The sequence below is a fragment of the Peromyscus eremicus genome, chromosome 7 (assembly GCF_949786415.1).
Source record: "Peromyscus eremicus chromosome 7, PerEre_H2_v1, whole genome shotgun sequence".
In the NCBI taxonomy this organism is placed as follows: domain Eukaryota; kingdom Metazoa; phylum Chordata; class Mammalia; order Rodentia; family Cricetidae; genus Peromyscus; species Peromyscus eremicus.
Window position 1 is genome coordinate 65,876,303 of NC_081422.1, and position 5,783 is coordinate 65,882,085.

The window sequence follows — 5,783 nt, forward strand, 5'->3', positions numbered from 1 at the left end:
AGCACCTGGCTTCTGAGAGGAAAACACATGACTTCAAAGAAAAGCGGAACTGCTGTGAAGGGGAACACCACAATGGCTCACAGAGAGTTGAAAAGGGATCATGACTGTCAGGTTCTAGAACCTTCCAGCCCAGACCTTTGGGTTGCATCCCTGAGGAAGGTACTTTACAGAACGCTCTCTGATTTTTATGTCAGCCTCACCACTGCCACAAAATTAAATATTTTAAAATATTCCTTACATTTTTAGACATTTATTATTTTAGGTCTATGGGTACCTTGCCAGCATGTATGCATGCATGTATGTGCACCACATGTATGCAGTGCCCTTGGAGGCCAGGAGAGGGTGTTAGAGCCCCTGGGGATGAAGATACAGTCAGTTGTGAGCCAGCATGTGGATACTGGAAATCAAATCAGGATCCTTTGCAAAAGCAGCCAGTGCTCTGAGCTGCTGAACCATCTTCCCAGCATGCCCCCCCCCATTAAATATGTTACTACTATAAATTCATTGATGAGATTTAAGAAAACAAGAATAACTAATGTGCCAGGCACTGGCTGTGTTGGGCAAAGGTTCCACAAAGCCAGACTGTGTGAGACAGGAGGAAAAGGAAGGCCCAGGCCTCTTGACTTAGCAAGCCAAGCACATTGTTATCACTTCTTTGCCTGCGCTGGGCATAGCCAGTCTAGCCATAAAGGAAGGTCCAAGGGCTGGGCTGGGGAACACAGCTCTGACTCAAAAGTTACCAGTTACTCGGGGAACAAGAGCATAAAAAACAGACACGTGTTTCCTTACCAGTTCCTTGTCTCCCGTGCTCCCTTTTGCTGACTATGCTTTGAAAGTTGGCTCTCCCACTTACTGTTCAATGAATCTGCAGTAACCTGTGGGTGCACCACCTCCTGTTGGTATTGCCTTTGTTCATTGAGAATGCACCATAAAGACCAACTCCAGGAAGCAGGGAGGTGGTGGCACACACCCCAACCCAGCACTCACGAGGCAGAAGCAGGTGGATCTCTATGAGTTCAAAACCAGCCTGGTCTACAGACTGAGTTCTAGGACAGCCAGAACTACACAGAAAAACCCTGTCTTGAAAAAAGATCAACTCCAGGAGCTGGAGACAGCTCAGGTACTGCTCTTGCAGAGGACCTGAATTTGGCTCCCAACACCCATGTTGGATGGTTCACTATCACTATAACTCCAGCCTCTGGGAATCCAGTGCTTTCTTCTGGCTTCCAAGAACACCTAAACTTGTGGTCACCCCCCTCACCACCCACCCACACACAGAAAATTAAAAACTAAAAAAAAAAATCTTTAAAAGAAAATCATCTCCACATTTCTCAGATCTAGACCTCTCGTCAGATCTTCTTTTCCTTCATGGTAGCCCAGGATAAGTAGAAAAACAATCATCCATGTGCACTTGAAAAGAAACTGCTTGGTAGCAATCTTAAAAGAGACATATGGAGAGACAGATAATAGTGAAATCTGTCACTGCGGAGTGACGCTTTTTTAAAAAAATGAGCTTTTGTTTTTCAAGAACTATTTGAGTGGACTTTGCAGTTGTATCTTTCGAATCTCTGGAAATGAGATCCCTGGATGTTGAAAGGTTGAGGGGTTTTCCCTAGAGACACAGTAATGAGGAAATGTAAGAATGCTGAAGGAATTTGAAGCACGACTTTGTGGAAACTGGGTTGGGACCATCTCAAAGGAACAATAAAGGATGTTCTGTTCGCCCCAATGACTGTGCTTCTCCTGTTGTGGATTCCTTTGAAGATCAAATGAAGAGTTGCCCTTGGCTGGGCTCCATTGCCTGTGCCATTTTCCCATCCTTGATTGCAGTGATGGAGTTGATCCATTCCCCTGAATGGCCTAGCGAGGAAGGCGCATCTCTTCAAATGGGACCTCCAGTCTCTGGTCTGGGGCAGTGGCAGGGACAGGGGTAGGGGCACCCTCTTCTGAGTCAAGGTGACCAGACTTCGGAAGATCTTTGGAGAAGATGTTTCCATGCTCTTGACCTGAGGCTCCTCTTATACTTCCTTTCTGGGGTACCTGGCCTACCTCACATGTAGCCCTGCAATCATGTGGTATAAAGTGAAACCACGTAGCTGTACAGTGAATCCAAAGACTGGACATGAGAAGTCTTGGTAAATGACTGGTAAGTCTGATAGTAACGGCTTCTCATGTGCAATGAATTGTTTAATCTGTTTCCACCGGTGTCTGAACAGACTAGAGGACAGCAAGAATCAGGAATTTAGTCAAACCTTGAAGAAGACAAGATATTCAGCCTCCCTGAGGCTGAGTTTCCTTGTCTGTAGAAGAGGAAAATGTATACCTTTGTTTTCTTGTTTAAGATTTATTTATATTTTTCAGGTGTATGTGTGTGCATGCATGTGTGTGGGGGTGCATGCATGTGCATGTGTGTGTGTGTGCATGTGAGCTCCTGTGTTCTTCAGACTTCAAACTTAGACTGGGCATGAGCGGGGCTCAAGACAGAGGCTGGAGACGTATTAACTGCTGCCCTTTGTCTTGTCCTTTCTCAAGTATCCCAACTCCCATAGCCTTTAGGTTGTTTGCTTCTGATACTCAAAGCTGGAAACAGATTTATTTGTTTATTTTTCTGAAGAAGTGTCTATAGGGCTGCGGACTTTAGAAGGGTCCACTCGGGAGTGGGTCTGCAAGCAGTGTGAGGTCATCAACAAGGACAAAAGCCTGTTAGTTCCAGGTGTGGAGAGGGGCCATGTTCTCCTTTGTCTGTCTCCTCCTGCGCTGGCCTGTCTCCTTTCTCAGCAGCTTCTTCTTCAGACCTCTCTACCCTGACTGTCCCCGGGGTCTTTTCCATGCTCTGTGTCTGTTCTGGACTTGAGGTTTTGCCTCTGGCCATGTGTTTGCCCTGCAGAAACCCCCCATTTGATTGCAGAAATAGAAATTACAGTCCCCTGGAGGTCTCAAGGAGCCGGAGATGGCTGTTCTGAGAGCCACAGAAATGAGAGGGCCCTCTGTGATCCAAAAAGTGACATTAGGCCGGCTTAGAACAGGACTGGTCTCCTAGCTTCCCCTTCTCACATCTCCCAGGGCTATCAGTTTGAAGCAATGCTAAGCGAAATACCACTGTTTGTGGGACAAAGCTTTCTAACTGGAATTCATTAGCGTTTGGGGGTTGTTGAGTTTTTTGTGTTTTTTTTTTAAATAAATTACAGTCTAAATGACCAAATAATGAATCTCTCACTAAGCAGCATAATCAATCTTTATAACCCACGGAAATATACTCTGGAAAGATTGCATTTTACTGCTGTTGAAAACCTCAGTTTCATCAAATAAAGGAACAAATTGCCATTCAGGAAATTATTCTTGGGCTAAAATATGCAATCAACACTTGGCTTCCCACCTGCACAATCCTGGAATGCACGAGAGGTAATGACATTTGACATGGGGCTTGCTACACCCCTGACCCACGAGAACGGGTTTCCATATTTTCAATTCGTGATGTCTGGCAAGATTCCCAAAGTAATTTTCAATTAAAGTCCCTGGTACTTGTCAAACACGAGGACATTGCTTGAAAGATGGAATAACTTCATTATGAGTGGTGGAGATGGTCTGTGAGACAGTTTCTTTCCCTAGGAAGCTAGAAAGGCAAAGAGAGGCCCCTGGCAGAGACAGCCCGGAGGAGACTTCTGCCAGTGGGCAGAACCAGCTTCCCAGTGAACTCCCTGTAGCCAGGGAGGCAGACGCTGGACTCAAAAGCTGTAAAACCAGCTCTGAAGCTGTGAATCCTAAGAATGCCTTGACTCACCAAATCACTCCTGACCATTGGCTCTTCTGAAAATGGCTGACCACCATCCCTTCCTCTCTTCACTTCCTTATACCTCTTCCATCTTGATGCTTCGGGCAGGTCTTCTTCCACCAACACCACCCCCAGCCCCTTTTCTTCCACCAACGTAGCCCCCCACCCCCACCCCCGTCCCCTTTCCTTTGGGCTTTTCCTGAGCCTGCCAGGTCCTACCTTACCCTTCATCCAACCAAAGTGTCTGGCAGCCTTTCAGTTCAGCCAGAAAGAAGTCCCTCAGCTCAACCCCTTGTTTACAGTCTTTGGACCAATCAGGCACACGCAGTCCAAATAAAAGAAAGCCAGCTAAGAAGGCCAGGTTAACAAGTCACTTTGGGATCTCCTCTTTTTCTTCCAGGAGCAACTTCTCTACCTCAGGGTGGTGGTTTGAATGAAAATGACCCCTAGAAACTCATATTTTTGAACACTTGAACCCTAGTTGGTGGCACTGTTTGGGAAGTGTGTGTCTTGTTGGAAGAAGTGTGCCACTATGGGATTTGAAAAATCCATACCATTCCCAGTTGGTTGGTTCTCTCTCTCTCTCTCTCTCTCTCTCTCTCTCTGCCTTAGAATTGTCATCTCAACATGTAAGCTCTCAGCTACTGCTCCAGTGCCATGCCTGCCTGCGGCCACAATCCCCACCACGGCGGTCATGGACTCTGACCCTCTGGAACGGTAAGTGAGCCCCGGTAAATTCTTCCTTCTCTAAGTTGCGTTGGTCGTGGTGTCTTCGCCCTGCCACAGGAAAGTAACTGAGGCACTCAGTGAGGCGGCCTGCCCCCCTTTGTCCTTGCTTCTCATTGTGTGAGATCATGGGATGGTGAACCTGGGAGCTACTACCTTGGAGTGGCTTGAGCGACCATCAAGTTTTCTGGAACCCTAGTTCTCTGGCGTCTGATCCACAGGCTTCATGGCTGTCAAAGAATGCTACCCCAGGGGAGTCAGGATGCACTCACTTCATCAAGGATGCGGACTGAATGAGCAGATAATCTGTCCTTTTCTTGAAAAGACCATGCTCTCACTGAACAGTCCCACTCTTCTCTCCTCCTCTAGGCACAAATGTCAAGGTTATGATCCGTTTGGTGCTGTTCCCACCATTGTTGGGGCCCCCCTTTCCTCCTTTCACCTTATTGCTGCATTCCTCAACTGGCTTTACTTCCCTAGGTAGTTTAGGGAGAGGCACTTGGCTCAAACTCAACTACAGAAAGTTCTTGAAAATCTTTCACACTCGACTTAGAAAAGGTCTTTAGTTCGGAGTTTGCTTGGAGAGAAGCCCATGGAAGAAATAAAGCCGTTGTGCAGAAAAACTCAGAGCACGGAGCATGGGGTTGAAACCTCTGAGGACTGTGAGCAGCCAGCTTGGGCCTGCCCTTTCCATAGGTGATCATGTGAACTAACGTGAGGCTGTCATGGTAGAATGTTACACATGACGCTGCAGAGCCCCCAGAGTAGACGCGTGGTTTAAAATCTGAAAATGTCAGCAAAACAAGCAGTTCATATCATTAAAACCATTTCCTAGTGTTTTCCTTGCATGTTTACTGGCTCAGTCAATAACAATGTGTAAGGTTCACCATGGGCCAAACACTGGAGGTATGAAGATGAGAAAATGTGGCTGAGAACTCCAGAGCCTGCAGGATGGTAAGGCACCCGAACCTCTTGTTACAACGGGAATGGCAGAATCATGACAAATACAGCCAGAGTGCGTGGCTGCACATGGGACATTCAGGAAGGCTTCGTGGAAGAGGCTGCACTCTGAAGAGTGTTGAAGGGTGCTTTAGTTACTTTCCTCAGTGCTGTGACCAAATGCCTAACAAGAAGTAAGTTAAGGGAAGAGGAGTTTATCGTGTGTCTGTGAGTGGGTTTGTGCATGTGTGTGCAGTGCCCAGAGAGGCCAGAAGATGGCGTAGGATCCCTGGAGCTGGAGCTATAATGGGTTGTGGATTGCCCAACATAGGTGCTGGGAACCCAA